At 34.7% G+C, this 23,461-nt stretch overlaps 1 pseudogene; it reads right to left on the bottom strand.

The window, feature by feature from the left end:
- Positions 1–12,884: 12,884 nt before the first annotated feature.
- On the bottom strand, positions 12,885–12,984 carry LOC122110878 (annotated as a pseudogene).
- Between the last annotated feature and the right edge of the window lie 10,477 nt (positions 12,985–23,461).

The raw sequence follows: 23,461 nt of genomic DNA, 5'->3' as shown, positions 1-23,461 counted from the left end.
CATTAAAAATGATTCCTTATCTATACTGATTTTTAGTGCAAGTGGGAATCTACTAAGGGTTGCTAGTGGAATTTTGCATGCTTTTAATCTACCAGCCTTCCAAACAGCATAAGTGCTCAGACGAATATATCTAATTTCAGGTGTTGTAATAACTGGTATCATATAAGATGGAGCCTATCTGATGTATATTTCATATCCTAGCAAAAATATATTTTTTGTTTATATATTGGGTTGAAAACAAGTAGACAGTAATTTTGGAAAAATAACTTCCTTTAAAACTAAAGAAAAAATACCTAAACATTTGGAAATGACTAATTTGTAGAAATTGTCATCATTTCTGCATAAATTTCAGAACAGTTAAAATGTCTAAGATATTGTTTAGCATCTTTTCACACATTACTATAATAAAAATAACTATACTAGTACCATGTGACTATACAATATTTTACATGATTTTCCACGAGATCACTCCCATGGTTGAACTTTTATGTATGTAATCTTTACCTAAATTTGGAGAAAACTATAACAAAGAATCAATGGAGCAAGCATCTTATTGGACTGTAAGGTAAAGGAAAATTCAGTAATATGAAATAATTTTATTGAAAATTTTTGATGTTTTATTTCATTATTTTTCTTTCTTTTAATTTTAATTTTATTGTAAAGATACTGTATAGAGTGGTTACATTTACATGAGTAAGGTAAAGAGTATATTTTTTGTCAAGCATTGTTTCCCCCTCCATTGTTTTCCTCCTACTCTCCCTTCCCACCTCATCTACTCCTTCCCCCTCTGAAGTTGTAAAATTCTTTTCCAACATAGAGTCTTGTGAGTCTCATTGTTTCAACGGGTCATCCTGTCTCCTTGTTTCAGCATTTTGTTATTCCCCTTCCCCTCCTCAAATTAGACACATGTGTACAAGATGCAGGGGACCAGAAATAAATACAGTGACAACAGGGTCAAACCATAGAGGGAAGAGCATACAGAAAGATCACATTGTGCATTAAAAACAACAGCAACAAAGAAAAAAGCTTATGGGTCCCTATTTTAGGGTTCATTTAATTTAGTATAATCTCAAACGGTCATATATACATAGCTTTTGAACTTTTCTGCTCATTTAATAAACTTATCCTAGACATATACTGACAATTGCAAATAAGGAAAACCATGGGACCTATGTTTCTCTGGGTCTGGCTTACTTCCCTTAATATGGTTTTTTCCAAGTCTTTCCATTTCCTAACAAATGGGGTGGTGTATTAAATACAATTACGGTTGTTTACTGAATTTGTGGTATCTCCTTAAATTTTGTGCATGAAAATTAGAAAAGTGCTTACATTTCTGCATTTTCTTCACTAATCACAAAGTTGCAAAGAATGATATATTGGAATAATTAAACTTATTACATCATAGTCATCTATGATAAATTGTATTTAAAATTATTTTTATTGTTATCATAAAGGTGATGTATAGAGGGGTTATAGTTACTTGAGTCAGGGAATGAGTACATTTCTCCTTGAAAAATGTCACCTTTTCTTTGCTCTCTCCCAATTTTTCCCTCCTGTCCCCACCTACAAGTTATGTGGTTAATTTGTCTCGTGAGTACCACTGCTACACTTGTTCACCCTTTTTCACTCCATTTCTCTTCCCTTCCTTACACTCCCAGATCCAAAGAAACATAGGCCACACGGTTTCCCTCAGTTGTAACAACTAGTATATGTCTAGGATAGTTCTAGCAGATCACAATAGCTCAATAGCTATGTACATATGACCTTACAAAAATGATGCTAACTAAAATGAACTACAAGATATGGAAACAAGAGTTTTTCGTGTGTGTGTGTGTGTGTATGTGTGTGTGTGTGTGTGTGTGTGTGTGTGTGTGTTATATGCAGTTTTTTATTTTTCTTTCTTTTTATTGTTTATTCCCTATTGTCACTATTTTTTTATTTTAGTACCCTTTGTAGTGTGTATAAGTTTATCTGATTTGGGGATGGGAAGGGGAATCAGAGAAATGGTGAAACAAAGGACAAAGTGTGAACCAATTCAACAGTGATACTCACAAGACACTATGGTTGGAAATAAACTTTACAATTTGGGGGAGGGAGAGGGGTTCAGGTAGGAGAGAAAGCAGGAGAAAATGAGGGAAGGAGTAACAGTCTTCTGCAAGAAATGGACTCATTCCATTCTTTTGTAACTGTACGCTTTCTGTACATCAAAACAAAAATAAAATAAAAATACATGAAAGATTCCAAGCTGGGGGCTGGGAAGGTAGCTCAGTTGTAGAGCGCTTGCCTTGCATGCCTGAGGCCCTGGGTTCAATTCCTCAGCATCACATAAGCAAAAAGAAAAAAGCTGGAAATGGTGCTGTGGCTCAAGTGGTTGAGCTGAAGAGCTGAGGGACAGTGCCCAGGCCCAGAGTTCAGGCCCCATGACCGGACCCCCCAAAAATAAAAGATTACGAGCTGGGCACTGGTGGCTCACACCTATAATCCTAGCTACTCGGGAGGCTGGGATCTGAGGATCACAGTTCTAAGCCATGAGGAAAGTCCATGAGAATTTTATCTCCAATTAACCACCAGAAAACTAGAAGTGGCACTGTGGCTCAAGTGGTAAATGTTAGCCTAGAGATGAAAAGCTCAGGGACAGCAACCAGGCCCAGAGTTGAAGCCCTGTGATCGATAAAAAATGAATGAATGAATAAATAAATAAATAAATAAAACTAAAAATAAATAAAGATTGCACAATAATATATGACATCATCCCTTAGAATTTCACAATTCAAATCAGTGTTACATACTTTCTTTCCTTTGTTGCTTCCAGGACTTGAAGTCTGAACCTTGTGCTCATTCTGCTTTCTTGCTAATGTCTGATTTTCTATTTTCTACCTTTTGAGTTAAGCTTTCAGCCAGAACTTTTTTTTTTTTTTTTTTTTTTTTTTTGCTGCTCTTATTGTTTTGAGATGAAATCTAGTGAACTTCTGAGCCCAGGTCTGGCTTCATTCTTCAGCTCTCAGCTTCCTAAATAGCTAAGATTACAGATTTGACCCACTGACATTTAGTTTAGTATATTTAATATTTTTAAACTTTTCTAATGAATAATAATATTTAGTTTTGATGAATATAGCTATTTCTCAGTCATTGTTCTTGAAAATTTTAAACACATTTTTGTTACATATAATTTGTTAAATTTCATAACTAAGTACAAATCTCAAAAGATAGGATATGAAAAACAGTTGTGAAGGAAATTGATAGACACTTATATTGCTGTAAGCAACAGTTGAAAGGCTTTATCAGTCCTAATTGTATTGTTATGATCCACACGTTTATATTCGTAGCAACAATTCACACATATATAACCTTATGTATAGCACTGGATACTAAAGAAGATTTTAAAAAAATCAGATCGAAGATGAAATCTGATGCTTTAATACCCTTAAGTTATGTGTTATTTTATTAAGAAATGACCTTTGGATTCTGCAGATCAAAGAACATAGCTAACAAACTAAAAAAAAAAGAAAAAAAAAGCTCCCAGAATTGGAGAGAAATTTTTTTCCCATTACATATTAGGCAGGGCAGTAATATCCAGAGTATGCTTAGAGTTCAAAAAAATAAACCCTCAAAGAAACAACCCAATTAATAAATGGGCTAATGACTTAAAGAGATACTTAGAAGACTTAAAAATGGTCAATAGACATGTGAAGAATTGTTCAACATCTCTGGCCATAAAGGAAATGCAAATATAAACGAGACTGAGATTCCATCTCATCCCAGTTAGATGGCCATTGTCGTGAAAACTAACAATGACAAATGCTGGTAAGGATGAGGCCAAAAGGAATGGAAGCTTGTGTATCCACTCTGGACAGCAGTATATAGAACTATCCTATGACCCAGTAATTCCATTCCAGTGATTTCATCCAATAGAGCACAAATAAGACAAACAAAGGAGGAGGCAACAATGCTTAATAAGAAATGTACTCATTACCTTGCTCATGTAACTGTAATCCCTCTGTACAGTATTTTCACAATAAAAAACTTACTTTAAAAAAAGGGAAAAAAAGACAACTAAGTTCATTACAACAGTATTTACCATAGGGAAGATTTGGAATCAGCCACAGATGCTCCTCAAGGGATAAATGGATTAAGAAAATGTAGCATATATACACAATAGAATTTTACTCATTCCTTAAAAAGAATAATGTGTTATTCATATGAAAATGGACTTGGAAAAAATTCTTTTTTAAGTGAAGCTTGTCAGATCCAGAGAAACAAAGTTGACATGGTTTTCTTCATTTGTGGTAGATAGAATGAAAATATCAATCTACAAGGAAACACATTGGCTGATATGTAAAAGGTTACAAATGAATTAACTGAAGTATAATAGACTGTAAAGAGTTCAAAGACTTCCAGGTACCTGAGGCTCACGACTGTAATCCTAACTCCTCCGGAGGCTGAGGTCTTTGGATTAAAGTTCAAAGACAGATAAGGATGGGAAAGGCCTTGAGACTCTTATCTCCAATAAACTACTTAGTGGCACTGTGGCTCTCTAGCCTTGAGCACAGAATGGCTCAGGGACAGTTCCCAGGCCCTGAGTTCAAGCCTCCAAGACTGCAAAAAAAAAAAAAAGAAAAAGAGTTCAAATACTATAATTCTCTAGAAAGACTAAGTAAAAATCCAACAAAAGAAACACTGAGAAATGGGTCTTGCAAGAGGGAGGCTGGGGTCAAGAGAAAAGGGTAGACAAATGAAGGGAGGAAGGAGGAAGTCAGCCAAGAATTCTTTGTATATACAGTACCACAAAATAAAGAAAAAAAATAAGGGAAGGTGTCAAAGGGGAGTGAAAGGTTGAAAGGGTGACACAGATCAAGACATATTGCATTAATAAATGACTTTTTTAAATGGCAAAATCATTCAATTCATATCCTACAAAGTTAAGAACACTGAGAGAAGTGGTAGATTGGGAGGGGTGGGTAAAAATGCTAAAAGGTGTGGCATTTATCAAGAAGCATTGTATTCATAAACTGCTTTGTTCAAGACAACCCATTTGTACAACCACTTTAATATAATAAGACCCCAAGGAGAGCACTGTCTCCTGTGGTAGAATAAGTGCCTCATAAGTCTGCAGCCCTGTGTTGGTTTTCATTGTCTTCTAAAGGATACACCAAATTCTCATAATCCATTGATTATGCAGGGACTTACAGAGAAAATACCCAGTCAAAAGTTTTCAAAACATCAAAACATGTTTTAGTCAGCCACTCTGTGAAAGTGGCCTTGACCAATTTGCTTAGCCTGTGCAAAATGCCTTTTGATGACTCTATCTCCTGCTGCTTCTAGGAGGTGGTGATGTGATTTCTTTTCCCACTGGGGGTAGAAATATGGATCCAGACTCTAAATCTGGCATTTTCTACAGTTGGATTTTAAACAATTTGCATAACATTTTTAAAGTCTTAAATTTTATATTAATAAAACTGTAATAATTATATAATGAAGTTTTCTGAAGAATTGTGAAATATTTGATATAGGATGCTAGGGTATAGATTTGATGGAAATAAATGTTAATGTTTTCAAACTTGCTTTCTATTAAAGAATTTGAAAATGAAAAAAATGATCTTTCAAAAAATCACAAAATCGGGCTGGGAAGGTGGCTCAGTGGTAGAGCGCTTGCCTTGCATGCTCAAGGCCCTGGGTTCAATTCCTCAGCACCACATAAGCAAAAAGAAAAAAGCCGGAAGTGGCGCTGTGGCTCAAGTGGTAGAGCGCTAGCCTTGAGCTGAAGAGCTGAGGGACAGCGCCCAGGCCCAGAGTTCAGGCCCCACTACCGGACCCAAAAAAAATTTAAAAAAAAAAAATCACAAAATCCCTTCTGTACTTCTAAATGTGAATAATTGATAAGAACATTTATTATGTTTTGTATATTCTTTAATTCTACTATATATATTCAATTCATTTAAATATATTGAAAAATTTAGACATATATGTTATACTATATTAAAATTTCCTAATATATTAACCTGTTTTATCCATGTTCAATAACCTTATCAACATTTTAGTGTATTTTTATCAAGTATTTTGATGCCTTCCATGTTTTCTTAAAGTTTTCAATTTTTCTTGTCTCACTGCAAGTGTCCATTCCTCAAAAGCATGTTTTAGGGATAATCTAAGCTATGATTTAAATGTTTAATTGCATACAATTTCCTCCTTCATTAAGTTGAGAATACTTAAAAGTACCAGCATGACTATGTTTATTGCAGCATTATTTACCATAGCTAAGTTATGGAACCAACCCAGATGCCCCTCAGTAGATGAATGGATCAAGAAAATGTGGTATATATACACAATTCTTGCCTCCATCAGAAAGAATGACATTGTCCCATTTGTTAGGAAATGGAAAGACTTGGAAAAAATTATATTAAGTGAAGTAAGCCAGGCCCAAAGAAACATGGATTCAATGGTTTCCCTTATTTGCAATAACTAGTATATGTCTGAGTCAAGCAGAAAAGGCCAGATAAGTTGATGTTAGGGAAATGAACGCTAAGATATGTATTCATATGCTTTTTTTTCTTTCATGTGATTGTTTCTAACACATTTATAAGATGTTTACTATGTTGCTTTGTATGTCCCTCCCCCACGGTATAACCCTTGCTTTCACTGTATTTGGTGTTGGTATAATTTGTGGAGGGGAAGGGAAAAAACAAATCGTTTAAATAAGGGATACAGGTGGACCCATTGCAACAATGAGATGTACAAGTCGTTATGTTGAAAATGAACTTTACAATTTTGGTGGGAGGAGGAGGAGGATTGGGGGGGTGGGAGAGGAGGATGGGAAGGGATGGGAAGGGGAAACAAAGGAGGAGGCTACAATGCTTGATAAGAAATGTACTCATTATCTTGCCCATGTAATTGTAACCTCTCTGTACAGTATTTTCACAATAAAAAAATTCTTTTACTTTTCTCTTTAAATAAGATATAAAAGTCGTGCATTGTTAAGTAAACATTAGGTATAATAAGAAATGTTTTAAAATAATTAAAATTATCAAATACTGATAATTACTAAAGAGTTTTTTTTAATATTCTTCATTAAGAAGACTATTTTTGGTCATTTTTCTTCTTAAAACTACCTGGGGGATTACTAATAGGTAGAAAGTATCTCTAATTTGGAAAAGGGAAATGAGGTTTCAAATTCTAGTTACCTCTACTTACATGTTTCAAAAGAATTGTGAAAGGCTTTGACTATATATTGTTATGAAATGGAGATTTGGCATGAGTTCTAATATTGAAAAAGCCTAATACGTTTTTTGGTTCAATTCTCAAGAATTGTCTAAGGAAGGCTGGTAGTATATGCTACCCCATAATATGCCACTTTGGCATAAAAACTAACTTAGTTTCAGTAACTTGAAAAACAGTGGATGCAAGACCATTCAAATCTGTTCTTTCCTCCCTGAAAACAGTAGATTAAAAGCTCCCATCTGAAAGATGCTTTCTCTGAACCTGGAGAAAAGAAACATTTTCCCAGGGTCAGAGCCAAGAAAATTCTGTATAATCACTTTCTTGAAATAATTCTTATCTTTTTTTTTTTTAGTTTCTCAACATAATTTAGTGACTCTTCTGTACAATATGATGCAGAAGAATTTAAATTTACCACTTCTTTGCCTGCTTATTTCATTTTAACGACTCTTATATAAAATTGATGTACCTTGTGTTACTTCACATTGATCTGCTTTCTGTGAATTTAATTCTCAGGACCAGCTAAAAACTCCATCGAGAGATTTGAACTAAGACTTTGTACCCCCTACACTAGGTACAAGCTAGGAGATTAAGGTCTTATCCCCATTGACTTTCATCAAGCACACATCATTAATACATTTAACACATCATTAATGTGCCAGACACAGGATTCCACAGAGCACAAGTAAAAGGTATTTTATTTTCGCTGAATTTGGGTGCCCAGGTACAATTTCACTTTGATTTTATTTCTTTGCAAACATTTCTCTAAAATAATAAACTTTGGGGCTGGGAAGATGGCTCAGTGGTAGAACGCTTGCCTTGCATGCCTGAGGCCCTGGGTTCCATTCCTCAGCACCCATAAGCAAAATGAAAAAAGCCAGAAGTAGTGCTGTGGCTCAAGTGGTAGAACGCTAGCCGTGAGCTGAAGAGCTGAGGGATAGCGCCCAGGCCCAGAGTTCAGGCCCCACAACCGGACCCCAAAAAATAAAAAAAATAAAATAATAAGCTTTATCATCTGTAATTTCACAAATGATTGTAGGTCAAATATCGTCTAAATGAAGATTCTGATCTACAACATTCAAGAGTACGTCCTCTGTTTCTCTCGGAAATACTAAAAGTGTGGATTTGTGTAAGAAACAAGACATTTCCTTCACACCTTCCTCATACCTTCAAATGCTTTCATGGCTGTGCTGGAAAAATAAGGCAATCTAAGACACAAGAAATGCCCTACTTATCTAGTATTGGCTTCCTCTATGTTTGCTGGATTTTCTGTACTGGCTCTTTTTTCATACAAATACTTTATAATTTTCCAGGTGTTCATCACTGAGTAGATTCTTATTTTGTCTTGTAAATTGAGTTTATTTCATGCTACAGGTCCTGGGGATTTGTTAGTTTTCTTCCTTTCTTTCCCTTCAGTTATGGAACATTGAGATGATCTGAAGGGAAACCACATTTTCTTGCTTCCAATAGGCTCATATTAACACTGGAAATATAGTCTCATACCCTGCTCACATATATGAATTCAAAAGTAGCTATATTTTTTTCTATATAGGAATTGAGTCTATGATAATGTTGTACTATAAATTTACATTGAGGTTAATCAATAATTTGTCTCCTTATAATGTTGGATTTTGGAAATCTAACATCAAAGTGTAGGAAACACTTCACCCCCCTCCCCTGCTGAGGTTTTACTCCTTGGCTTAGAAATGTTTGTTTTCTAGTTTCTTCAGTTGATCTTCCCTCTTTGTGCATATTTCTCATCTCCCTTTCATAAGCACATTTATCATATTGAATTATAGCCACTTAAATAACTTCCTTTAGCCTTAATTGCCTTTTAAAGACCCCATTTCCAGATATAGTCACATTCTGTAGAACTAAGTATTACCACTTAAGCATGTAAAGTTTGAAGTTTCATAAACACACACACACACACACACACACACACACACACACATCTATTTCTCTCCCTGAGTGCAATGCTAGCCTCACAGCCACACAGACACAGTCTATTAGAAATAAGGATTGTAGGTACTGTACATGAAAGGGGATATATAACAAGCTTTTTGATACCTCTTTGTAATCTCCTCTGGTTTAGGAGAGAAAGGGGAAGACTGTCATAACTTTCCTAATATACTCTTTTAGCATTAGTATGTCATTTCCTTTCTTTGTTTCTGGCTTACTACCCAGCCTTTTCAAGGGTTCTTTTTTCAGGACATTTAAAATCTATTTACTAAAACCCCTTGTGCATAAAAGAACAAGAACTGATCGAAAGATCACAGGGAAAGAAATAGAGAGGTCGGGCGGAACATAGAAACATACAGCACTAGCTTTCTGAGGCACAAGAAGGATGCTTCAAAGTGTCCCCCAAAAGTCCACCTGTCTCATTGGGCCATAGAGAGAGCTCTTTCTCCAACTAGGATCATTTTCTCTCCAGGAAGACTTTCTCTTCCCAGAAAGTGATTGCAGTTCTCTTCATTTTTCTTGCAAGGGGAACATGTCACTTATTTTTAAAAGTGCACTGCTGGGTTACGTTCTTTGTAATGTGTCAGTACCAAATTATAAATTATCAGATGAAGGCAACTGACCTCAAAATGGCATTCTCACTTGATCTTTTCTTCTTTAATTCCTTAAATGGTCTGAGTCTTCTATGTCCCATCTTCATGTCCCATTCACAGAATCTAGACTTGTAGAAGGGTTGACAGAATAGCCTCATCAGGAAATTCTTGATGATTTCCAGCTCTCTTCTGTTCCACTATGCTACCCTACACAGTTACTGATCTTTCTTCCCTTTCTATCACTGTTAATATAAGTTAATTCCTCCATCCATGTTATCAGAAGATAGATGTCTCAATTGTTGAAAATTGCTCATGATTTGTTTCTAGGGAGACCACCGCATTTTCAATTCCATACAAGTCCAACAGATACTTTCTTCTTTTCTGAGAAACTAAATTATTTTTCTACTTACTTTCCTCTGAAAACCTCTTATTCTGTGCTGCTATGGCTCTAACTTTCTGGACCAACTTTTTATATTTTGTCTTCTGCCCCAAGGGAAAGTTTTTTCATTGGAGACACTTTTGTGTTGCTGATTAAAGTCCAGACCAAATATGGCTTTCAACACTGGGCTATCAACATTGAAGTAAGTGGCAATTGGTTCAGGAGGTCTTCTTAAATTAGTCCCACCGTCTTTAGTGAACTGAATAAGAGATCGAAAGGAAATTTTTATTTTTTCCTGTTTTTTGTGTTTTGTGTCTGCTTTGTGCTTTTTTTGTTGTGTGCAACATAAATTATCTATTCCGTTTAATAGCGAAACACTCTGATGGAGTGAGCAGAAAGAGGCAGAATATGCCATGCCATGAGCAAGCTGCCATGGTAGCAGCTATGATGATGATGTTAGGAAGCCATGATGACACTAAGGCAGCACACATAGAGTCTGCATCATCTTGTACCTCATAGAAAATATTGTCGTTAACCTGGAAGTGGCGCTGTAGCTCAAGTGGTAGAGCACTAGCCTTAAGCTGAAGAGCTGAGGGACAGCGTTCAGACCCAGAGTTCAAGCCCCACGACTGACAAAGAAAAAAATAGGCCCTCTCTCAAAATATTGTTGTTAACCTAAAAACAAGCTAATATATTTTGTTATAGGTGTTGCTTTTGCACATCAGAATTAGGCAAGAATTAGGCAAATTTTATATGCCTCTGGAATAAAAAAAAAACTATTATGGTTGATTTCTATTTTTTTTTAGCTCAATCCTTTATGCACACAAGTGTTGGCAGGCTTAAACTACAACATTTTTTGTAAATATGTATCATTATGAGTGTGTGTGTATGTGTATGTATGAACATCTTCAGGATCATTCATAATGCTATTGTAAAATGAAAATATGAAAGGTGTATTGTTTTTTTAAAAAAAGTTATTTTAGGTCATTTGTTAGTGGCTCATACAAGCGACTCAGAAGGCTGAAATCTGAGGACTGCAGTTTGAAGCCAAACTGGGCAGAAAATCCACGAGATGCTCATCTCCAATTATCATCAAAAAGCTAGAAATGGAGGAATTGATCAAGTGATAGACTCTGGGCTTGCATAAAAAAATAAAAAAACAAAAAAAACAATTGAAAATATGGAGGTCCAGACTTCAAACACCATTACTGATACACACACCACACACACACACACACACACACACACACACACACACACACACACACACACACACACACTCACGCACAGTGGTTATATCATGCATATTAAAATTCAGGTATCCAAGAATTAATTCAGCCTCATATTAATTTTGTGAAGGATTATTTTAACTGTGAAGATGAAAAAGGGATCTTGGAATTTGGTTGTTTGTATAATGTCCATAATCTAATTCATTCTTTCCTACATATAATATTTCAAATTCTACATTTTTATAATATATAGGCTCATTATTAAATGTGTTCTTTCAGATTGCATTCACTATAGAAACAGTTTAAGATTCCTATTTTTTTTCTGGGTCCTTATGATTTTTTTTCCCTTTGGGATAAAATGATAATGTAGTCTAATTTCAAAAGTTCTGTAAAGGTTATGCAATATAAAGGACTTTCTAAGATAAATATTTAATACACTGATGCCAAACTAACTTTTAATTCTATGAATTAAATGTTCTATTATACTTGTATTTTTAAATTTAATTTTATTGTAACGATGCTGCACAGAGAGGTTACAGTTACCTGAATAAGGCAATGAGTACATTACTTGTCCATCATTGTTACCCCTTCCCTTGTTGTTGTCCCACTATCCCATCCCTCCCCCACCTCCCACACTCCACCCCAACCCTTGCCTGAAGTAAAATTTGTTTCCAATGTCCTGTCCTGAGGGTATCCTTGTTGCAATGGCTCATCCTGTGTCCTTGTTTCCGGGTTTTGTTATTTCCCTTTACCTCCCCAGATTAGACAAATGTATATACAAGATTCAGGGTACCAAAATCAAGTACAGTGACAACAGGAGATATACCATAGGGAGGAAGAACATACAAAGGAAACAAAAAAAATAACATAGTACATTTAAAACAACAACAACAAACTCAGACCTCTTGTGTCCATATCTTGGGGTTCATTTCACTTAGTATCATCTTATATGGGCAAGTGCACATAGCTTTAGAACCTTTCAGCTCATAAGATTATCCTATATTTATACTAATCATTGCAAATAAGGGAAACCATGGACCCTAAATTTCTTTGAGACTTGCTTACTTCCCTTAATACGTTTTTTCCTAAGTCTTTCCATTTCTTAACAAATGGGGTAGTGTCATTCTTTCTGATGGAAGTAATTCCATTATATAATATATATGTATGTAATATATATAATATATATCATATATTTTTTGATGCTTTTTTTTTTTTTTGGTCCACCATAGGGCTTGAATTGTAGGCCTGACTACTTTCCCTGCTGTCTTCAGCTCAAGGAGAACACTCTACCGTTTGAGCTACAGCACCACTTCCTGTTTTCTCGTGGTTTATTGGAGATAAGAGTCTCATGGAGTTTCCTGCCCAGGTTGGCTTTGAACCATGATCCTCAGATCTCAGCCTCCTCAGTAGCTAGGATTACAGGCATGAGCCACTGGTGCCCAGCTGATGCCCTTATTTTTGTAGTCAACTTTTTAATTACTGTTTTTCATGTCTTGCAGTTGAAGTATGAAAAATGTGGAACACTTCACAAATTTTCATAGCATCCTTGCACAAGTGCCATGTTCATTGTTGTATTGTTGTAATTTTGGTATATGTGATTTTGAAGCAAGTGCTGTTTTGTATTTTTACGACATTGAAAAGTAATCAAAAGAAAATATTTTAGTTTATCAAAATAGTTGTTTTTGTACTGTTGATCTTGTCAAGCTGTTGACTGCATTTAAAACTCTTAGCTGAATTCATTTAATTGTCTACAACAATTCTTTAAAATAGCTGCTTGGTGAGTGTGATGAAATATGTAGTGATGTAATGCTAATTGTATTTTTAATATATTTCCTTTTCCCCAAGTATATAAGGCATCCCATATACTACTGCGTAGTATCCTCTAAATTTAAGTAGTTAATGATACAATCTTTAAACAGCTTATATCCATGAGTGCCTATTTGCAACAAGGAAACATTATTGGTCCTAACAATGTTATTGATCTTATTTCCCTAAAATTCTGTGTACAGTGGGAAAAAATTAAATTGTTCTGTCAATTGCTAATATTTACATTTTTTAAATCAATGCCTATTTTAAGTCTTTTTCATTTTAGATTTTATCATACTTTGAAGCATTTATAGCTAGGTCCAAAGGTGGTGGCTCTTTCAAGTACTTATTTATCCAACTGAGTTAGCTTTGTAGAGCTAATGGATTCAAAGTAAGTCTTGCTTAAGAGCTACTTCTAACCTTTCTGCAACTTAAATTTTCCCAAATGAGGTCTTACTGGCACAAATGTCTACCTGACCTGTTACCCTTCTTCAGTGTAGGAACAGACCAACCAGAACATCTTACCCTGCCAGCATGACTGTCTTACTGGAACAAAATTAATCTTAGTTATAAGGGACCATAGAGAGAGGAACAGTTCAGATAGAACTGTTCAGACTAGAAGGTATTTTATCAAAATATAATTGTTTATTATACCTACCATTTCAAAAGTAGATAAAACCAAGAAGAGGAAAAGAATTGTTCATATGCATGATTACTTAATGTCCAGGCCTGTCTACCTTCCAACCAGGCAGGAACTTACACTACTGCCTTTCTATCACCAAATATTTCCATAGTTCTAGGAGAATTCCATATGTTCCTCCTCTTTATTGGGCCTTACATTGTTAATGTTTTAATCACATTGTTTCCTCTTGTTTCCAGGCTATAAAACTACAAATGGTAAAACTTTAGGTCTAACTCTACCAAAGACTGAAGTAGAGATAATGTTATAATACTTTAAAACAGAGATGCCTTTGATATCCTAACAACAGAACAATGCAAAACATGTGCCCTGATTATGACTAAATACTGATTTTATATTTCACACAGTGCAACTTATTAGAATTAATAAATTGATAATTTGACAAATAAATTGATATTTATTATATTCTAATAAATAGAGTTAGAATATGAAGAATTAGATTTAGATTGTATATTAGAAATTAAATATAAACTTATGATACCTTTTGTGTTCTTGGTCTTTTTCACATGATAAAAGAAAACAGTGTTGTTTTCCTCTAATCTATAAGGATTTTACTCTGCTGCTCTGTTTATTGCTTTAACTCGTTGGTCCTAAACTGTTTTTCCCCATATTTTTGAAGCATTAGTACTCCTTATACGCAAATTTTGCTGATATGATCTCCAAAAGGTATTCTACTTCTGCAGGACCCATGGGTCATCCATGGCCTAGGATCCTAGGTCCCAGTTACCCACATCATCAGATAACAGGGGCAAGACTTCTCATGTAGGCTCATGCCCCATGCCAACAGAAAGTAGTTGAAGACCCACATCTATTTCCCATTTCCTATAATATTTCAGGGTCCCAATTGTTTGAGAAGCAGGAGTTAGCAGTAAGCAATGTTGAAATGCAACGGCAACTTAAAATGAAAGATGAGATCACAAAATTGTAATTCAACCTTTCAATTTACAGATGACCAGCCTATATGAGTGAACAACATCAAAAAGTGTCACAAGATTTCTTTAATACTCTTCCCCTAATGATTAATGAAATATTTCAGTCCAGCATCAAGTAGGTCAAAAAATAGTTCTTGGGATGATAGATCCATAATTGATCTACCAAGGTCAGGAAAACTTGCCCCAGAGGTCAAATGAAATTCAGAAAAAACTCTAACTGAGGAGCTCATTAGTGCTTCAAAACACTGGTACTTCAATAAAACTTGGTTCTGTGGTTAAAAAAAATGTCGATTGTTTCTAACATATTTATAAGATGATTTCTTTGTTGCTTTGTATGTCGCTTCCCCACGGAATAATCCCTGCTTTCACCGTATTTAATGGTGGTATAATTTGTGGAGGGGAAGGGAAAAAACAAATCGTTTAAATAGGGATACAGGTGGAACCATTGCAACAATGAGCTGTACAAGTCATTATGTCGAAAAACGAACATTACAACTTTGGTGGGCGGGGTGGGGGGGGTGGGAAAAAAAGAATAAAAATCGCACAATAATTTAAAAAATGTTGTCATTCTTAAGCCAATGATAACCTTCATTTAATCTCCTGAAAGTGTATTCCTTTTCAAATGAACCTTTTTAAATCACATTCGCCAAAATAACATTTAACAACTAGATGATACTAATAGTGCCATTACAAGTTTTTCAAGTGTAGGGGGCAAGCTACAATAGAATTGATTTATTTACCCACCACTAACGCCAAACAGGTTCAACCATTCATTAGAGTGTAGAAATAGTACCACCTACCATCTGTGTTGTGCAGTAGGTGCCTCCCAGAAATGTGTTAAATTGATTAGCCTCCCATATTTCAAACCCAAATATTAGTTAATAAAGTAAATTTCATCACTTAATAAGGTACATTTTAAAAAGTCACAAATAGTTACCTTATCATATGTTGTTTTATGTTTTCCCTATCTGACTAACACAGTACAAAATATGACAAAGTCTTGAATATGGGTAAACATGACAGATATGCTAAACATAAAACCTGTCTTCTATATCTATCATATTTCTCCATAGCAATCAGTTTTACTTTTCTTCTTTTTCCAAAACTTATAGGTAGTAGAAAGTATGATCCCATCTAAAATAAAATAATCATACAAAATTGTGCAAAGCTATTTATAAAAATTGGTGGTTATGAATACATTACATCCTAAGCTGTTTTGGAATGTTCTTGTTGACTAAAGATTAATCTTCCAAATGGATGAAAATAAAATCATGTCCATGTGTTTCAAGTCACCAGTCTTGCAAATTGTTATTGCAGAAGAATGAATTGTGGAAATATAAGTTTGTATCAGTTCAAGTATTTGCAGGATTGAAACTCTATGGAATAAACCTTTCAAAGTATTAATAGACAGTTTAGCAGAATGACTATCAGGAAGTTGAAACCAGACGGGGATAAGAGGAAAGACATGGAATGAATGAAAAATGCAACAAGGGGCAAATATAGCTAGAATACTCAATGTACCCATGAGATAAAGGAAGTGGTAAATTTGAAATGAAAGAAGGGGTTGGTTGAGAATGACAAAAGGAGTGATTGAGATCCAGGAGCATTGGACAATTAGATGGACATATTAAATTGTAACAACTTACACAACCTTTTGAAGTTCAGTTTTTAAAAAAACAAAAAAAGCATACACACACAATAACATAACCAAACAGCAATCTCTAGCAAGTATGAACTCAAAATTTTAAGCAGTTAATGAGGGGCAGTCTTGGGAAAAGCAAACGAAGTTGTTCTAAGAGGGCAGTTTGGGGTAAGGGAGAATTTTGAACAGATTTAAGTAAATTGTCTTAGGTTATAAATCACCTATGTCTGCTACAAATATTATCTTTCTTCTGCGAGTTCTTTTTGTCTGAAGTGGATACTCCAGTCCTGAGCCAACTCTTGACAGCTTGTGAAGGTAGACAGAAGAAACAAGATCAAGAACCCATTACTCCACTGGGGAGAAAACAATCCTCTATGTTTTCTCTCATCTCTCTTCACTACTCTTTTATTCATACCTTTAAGTCAATTGATTTGGAATTATATTTTACCTTCTTTGTTCTGGCATCCTTAGTCAAAGTAATTCACTAAATATTGTTTGCCATTTTTTTCCTCTCATGCTGTTTACTTGTCCAAGCAAGTCCATTATACTTTCCTGTTGCATTTGGTTGCTATGAAAACCCAGCATCTATGTTAATTATGACAATCTCTAATGTAAAACTTTGGCTCCAAAAATATGGTTAACCTTGAAAGTATTCTTGTGTCTAAAGTGCCCACAAAAATAAGTACTACATCAGTTTTTGATTCAATCACTTCTAACCTCAGAGATATATTTTGCTATCAAGAGGCTTAGAAGGAACCAGCCTATTCCTCTTTTATCTTCACTTTTATGACTCTCTTTAGTTATCATATCAGGAACAGTTAAGTTATTCTTTGCAAAATTAGTTCAACAGATTATTTTTCCCTTAGTCTTGCATTTGTTCAACAAGATGTACAGAGGAGATCGGGGTTAGACCACCAATACCTTGGATGACAGTGTCTGTTGCAAAGGACAATGCTTCTATGTTCTCCTCTTAGATACCGCTTGCCTGATTTCCAATTAATCACGGCTTCTTGGCTTCAAGTCTAGTGAACCTAAAGGACTATAAGGACTCCCCACTGCTACGTCTTTGTAGTTTCTCTTTTAAAACTCTTTTCAGTTGCCTCATTTGGATGTGGAATTTATTTCCATGTCTTCATTCAATCTGTTCTGCATTGTAGTGAGCCAAATCGGCTCTGTAAAATCACTTTAGGTAGCAAAAATATTAAGACAATCTACATCAAATAGTTTTGGCCTTCCTCCACTGCTGAATCCAATAAGCTTAGCTAGGGCTTCTAAGAACATTGTTTTCTGACCTTTTCCATTAGTTCAGTTCTTTTCTGATCCTGAAATTTTTTGGCTTATGTAATAAGAGAAGTCCTCACTATCTCATGTTAATAAGGATATTGTTTTTGTTTTTTTCTTTTGTGAGCCACTTAGAAATGTGAAATCATTGACTTGAAGTATCCAATCATATTTTTTTTTCTTCTGTCTTTCAGTGCTTCGTGTGCAAAGGCATTGTGGAAAGTATTACAAAAAGAAAAGTGTAAACCCAATACCTTCTTTCATTGTGAGGGTACTTTCTCCCAAAATATTTTGACCTCAAATTATCTTTTCCGGAGAATTATTATTTGGTAATTGAAGGTCAATTCACAAATTTTGTTGTCTTATTTTTTTGAAGAACTTTGAATTTAAAGTCCACTACAACCTTGTTTTACTCAGTGAAAGTATATTTCCTGGGTAAGGACAATTCTCAGGGGAATTTACAGCAAGGCTTCAGAGGTGTGTTTACTTAGTGTGAAAATGAGCCATCTTTACCCATATTGCTCCCTCTCCACTAAGTCTCCATGGATATCTTTGCATGAAAGCCTATTTTCCCAGGCCATTTTGAATTTTATTTAATAGACCAAATTATTAAAAAGGTTGAACAATTAAAATTTAAATTTTCTAAAGTTTTAAAACTTTTGAAATTCCATCATTAGAATTGCGAATTCACTAATTCTAATTTCATCTTTACCAGAATGTTGTTTTCATGACATAGTGTCCATGCAACATTTATTTTCCAGTGGCTTTGTTATGTGTTATGCCACAAGAATCCTGTCATGTCTTTGAAGTCTTCGAGATACATTTTATCCTGTGTTATATCTTATTACATATAATTTTATATATAAAGTGATACATTATATTTATATACTATTTAGAAGGTCTTTAGCCCCCAGTCATTGTTTTGGATTTCTTTATGATTAATTTTCCAAAAGCAAAATTCCCAAGTTCTAGTTTGTTGATTGTTTTAACTCAGGATTTACTGAGAACTCCATTCTAATGGAAAAGAGCTCTGTATTTTACAGATTGCCTTATGTACGCCACTCTTAAAAAGAGCTACATTTTTAGAAGTCTATATAATAGATATTTAAAATAGTGATAGCATACTTACATGATATTAACTCAATTGATATATGTTTATTACAAGTATTTAGAATATATTTTAATTCTAGGGTTACTTAAAATTATCTTTTGTAAACATTATATCCTTAGTATGTTTATAATCATGCTACAATATATGCTATTCTGCTACTCTTATTTGTAATTCTCTATAACCAATATGAATTTATAATGCATGATAAGAGAATCTTTTTTTTTTTGTCAGTCGTGGGGCTTGAACTCTGGGCCTGGGCACTGTCCCTCAGCTCTTTAGCTCAAGGCGGGCTGAGAGCTCTACTACTTGAACCAGAGCACCACTTCCAGTTTTCTGGTGGTAAATTGGAGAGATAAGAGTCTCAAAGCTGGAATGGCTTTGAATCATGATCCTAACCTGAGTAGTTAGGATTACAGGCGTGAGCCACTGGCGCCCTGCAAAATGAGAAATTTATATGAATATGTATCACTATTTCTTCTATAGGAAAAAAATGTTAAAGTTTATTTCATTTAAAAAATTAGAAAGTTAATTTAAATTGCAAACTTATTTTTTTTCTCCAGTTCTAGGCAGAAAAGAGTTTATGGGGGCAGGGGAGCATACTGCCATCCTGCACAGGATGGAGAATACACCCGGTGCAAGGGATGCAGGGAAGGGAAAAGGGAAGGAAAAGGAGAGAAAGAAAAGGGGCAAAGGACAAAGGGAGAGATGCAAGGAGTTTTTTAGTTTTTTAATGCAAAGAGTAAGTCATATTTTAACTATCATCTCTACTTTGATTTTCATGATAGTTATACCTCTAAAAGTTGAAAAATGACAGCATTATACCTTTATAACCTTAAGACACTCACTTAAACTATCCCACAAAACAATTTTCAGTTTCTGACCTTCTTTAGTTCTGAGATCTGAGACATCTATATATGGTACAAGATATTATGGCAACCTGTTTTTTTTAATGTGGTACATAATGCTTGCTTTTACTTATTCTGACATCAAGCAAGTCTTGATATCCCTTTGCTTTCAAGGGATTGAATGCAAGGAAAATTGTTAAGTTTGGTATCTCACAACAATCATTTCTGAAATCATACATGTATTTATGCTTCCTAATCATACTAATTTTCTAACATATGAAATCAAATTAATGTCCTAATATGGTAAAAACAAAGCAAAAATTAAAAACAAGAAAGAATTTTTGTTTTTGTTTTTGTGTTACTTATATCTGAAAATAATAAATTATAAAACAATGTGAGTTACTTCTTCTTAGAACAGAAATATTATCCCAGGGGTTTTATTTATTTATTTAATTCTCTATTCATTATTTAGTAGCACACTGAGAAGCCAATGCCAGAAATTCAAGGAGCCATTTGGCAAAGCAGAGAAAAAAATTAACCTTGAGATTTGACCCTTTATAAGAGTATAATAACATGACTGTCTAAGCTCCTTAAAAAATGTGTTAGAAATGGAAGGTATTGTAAGAAGGGCCAAATATATTTGGTAGGTAATGACTTTCTTTTTTTTTATTTTTATTTTTTATTCTAGTTATATTTATTTACATTTATTTCTAGGAGTACATTCATTCGGGTTGCAAAATAGAACCTCCATAAATCTATGGTAATTCCTGGAGGTATTACAGAAGTCAGTCCTTCCTCTCCCCCCCCTCACTCTCTCTCCCTCTCTCTCTCTCTTTCTCACTCTCTCTCTCGATAGAAAGAGAGAGATATTGATAGAGAGATAGAGAGATTTCAATCTCTTCCTTCTTTCCTCCCTTTCTTCTTTTGAATCTCTGGTTTATGTTTTGTGCATATTTGTAGTAGCTATTATTTACCTACCCATCTGCTTCCCTGCATCCTTATCCATCTGTGTATCTGTCCATCTTAGATTACCTCTGGTGGACAAAGTCCAAATTAGAGAACAGGGCATGAATTCTGTCTCTTATCCCAGGCAAAGGTTTTAAAGGCATAAAAAGGAGGAAAATGGTTAATCTCAAAAGGATATAAAAGGTATGTTTACAAATGCAATATGATAATCTAGGTTGAATCTTGAGCAAAGCAAAGACATAAATGAAAAAAAAAAACATGTTCAAAACCATATTTGGAAATATATAAGGCAAAAGACCCCACATTATTACTGTAAAAAAATTTACCCACTTGCCTTTTTTACTCACTTTTTAAAAAATTATTGTAATTTTATTGTCTAAGTGATGTATAGAGGGTTTACAGTTATATAAGTAAGGTAGTGGGTACATTTTTGTCAAACTTGTCACCCTCTCCATCATTTTTCTCCCACTTTCCCTTCCCTCTTGTCCCTCCCACCCAATTTATACAGATCATTTCCAAAATAGACATGGACACAAGAGGTTCTTCTTTGTAGTTGTTTTTTCTCTTTTCTTTTGGGTTCTCCTCCTCCCCCCCCCCCCAACCTATAGCTTATCCCCTGTTGTCACTGTATTTGATTCTGGTATCATGTGTATTGTCTATACATTTATCTGAATTAGGGAAGGTAAGGGGAACAACAAAATAATGAGACAAAGGGAAAAGAGAGAAACCAATGCAAGAGTGATACTCACAAGATAATATGTTTTATTCATTTTGAAATCAAGCAAATACAGCATTGATAATAGTAGAGTATATAGTATTAAAATATAAAATATAAATACATAAATTACAAATAGAATGGCTTCTTGTGCTTTAGAGAGGATTTTCTTTTAGACATAAAGATGCAGAGACAATTTTCTATGTGAAAGTACTGTATATATTCCTAGGACTTAAAAAAGGCTTATACAAATGATATTTTCAGTTGGTGAATTAAATTTTGACACATATTTGATTACAATATTTTACTAATTTACAAATTACTTCAAGAGAGTAACCTTGAGATTATTCTCCTCTCTTCTTTACTGTCTCCTCTTCTCCAATGAGGATGCTCACCTACAGATTGAATTTTGTCCCCAACCTCGAATGATTTGAAAAAATATTTATTCTTAAAAAGGTAACTCCATAGGTTCCAGAGAAAAGACAGAAATAAACCCACCACACTCATAGATCAGCCAAACGAATTTTTTTTTAATTGTGAACATACTGTACAGAGGAGTTACAATTACATGGGCAAGATAATGACTACATTTCTTATCAAGCACGTGGCCTCCTCCTTTGTTTCCCCTTCCCATCCTTCCCTTCCTCTCCCCGCCCCCTCACCCAATCCTCCCCCCCTCCACCCCGGCACCAAAGTTGTAAAGTTCGTTTTCGACATAACAACTTGTACATATCATTCTTGCAATGGATCCACCGATATCCCTATTTAAACGATTTGTTTGCCCCCTTCCCTTCCACAAATTATACCGACATCAAATACAGTGAAAGCAGGGGTTATACTCTGGGGGAGGGACATACAAAGCAACAAAGAAATAATCTTATAAATGTGTTAGAAACAATCACAAGAAAGAAAAATAAACATTTGAATACATATCTTATGGTTTATTTCCCTAACATCACCTTAACTGACCTTTTCTGCTTGACTCGACATATACTAGATATTGCAAATAAGGGAAACCATGGGGCCTATGTTTCTTTGGGCCTGGCTTACTTCACTTAATATAATTTTTCCAAGCCTTTCCATTTCCTAACAAATGGGGCAATGCCATTCTTTCTGATGGAGGCATAGAATTCCATTGTGTATATATACCACATTTTCTTGATCCATTCATCTACTGAGGGGCATCTGGGTTGGTTCTAAATCTTAGCAATAGTAAATAATGTTGCAATAAACATAGACAATGAATATTTAAAATCTCAAGTCATTGCACTTTTAATGCTGATCTATCTTCCAACTTGTGCTGATTTTACTAAAATTTCTGCTTTCTTTAACACAATCTTGGTAGAAAAGTCTCAGTAAAGCATTAAATTTGGAGTATAAATCATAAGAAATGGAAAATTAGTTCCTAAATTTGTTTAGTCTCTCTCTCTCTCATGAGCAGAAGTCAGTGAAGTTTTAAAATAATTCCATTCAGATAATAAAAATCAAAATGACCCACATTTGGTGATATTTAACACATTCTTAGGAATTTTGTTCTTTGGTTGTTTTTTTGATCAGTCATAGTGCCTGAACTCTGGGCCTGGGCGCTGTCCCTCGGCTCTTCAACTCAAAGCTAGCACTTTACTACCTGAGCCACAGCACCACTTCTGTTTTTTTCTGCTTATGTGGTGCTGAGGAATCAAACCCAGGGCCTCATGCATGCAAGGCAAGCACTCTACCACTGAGCCAAATTCCCAGCCCACATTCTTACATTTTTATAAACATTGAATAACTAAAGAGTGCTAAATATACATATAAAATCTAAGTACAAACTTACAGTTAATCACATCTAATGAGTTTTGTCATTTCAGAATATTTGTTGGTCAATTCTTGAGAAGAACCAGGTAAACTCTACTTATTCTACTTGATCTCTTTGTTGCTCTAATTGAAAATAATAAAGGGCTTTTGTGGAAAAGATTGCAGTTCAAAGCCAGCCCAGGCTGAAAAATCCCTAATGTCATTATCCCTAAGATATTAGGGATTTTTCAGCCTGCAGAGAGCCAGGCTGAAAGCATGGCTCAAGACTCTTATCTCAACAAACACTGGAAG

Source organism: Dipodomys spectabilis, unplaced genomic scaffold (genome assembly GCF_019054845.1).
Source record: "Dipodomys spectabilis isolate Male_0828 unplaced genomic scaffold, ASM1905484v1 ptg000081l, whole genome shotgun sequence".
Taxonomy (NCBI): domain Eukaryota; kingdom Metazoa; phylum Chordata; class Mammalia; order Rodentia; family Heteromyidae; genus Dipodomys; species Dipodomys spectabilis.
This window is presented reverse-complemented; position numbering and strand designations above follow the sequence as displayed.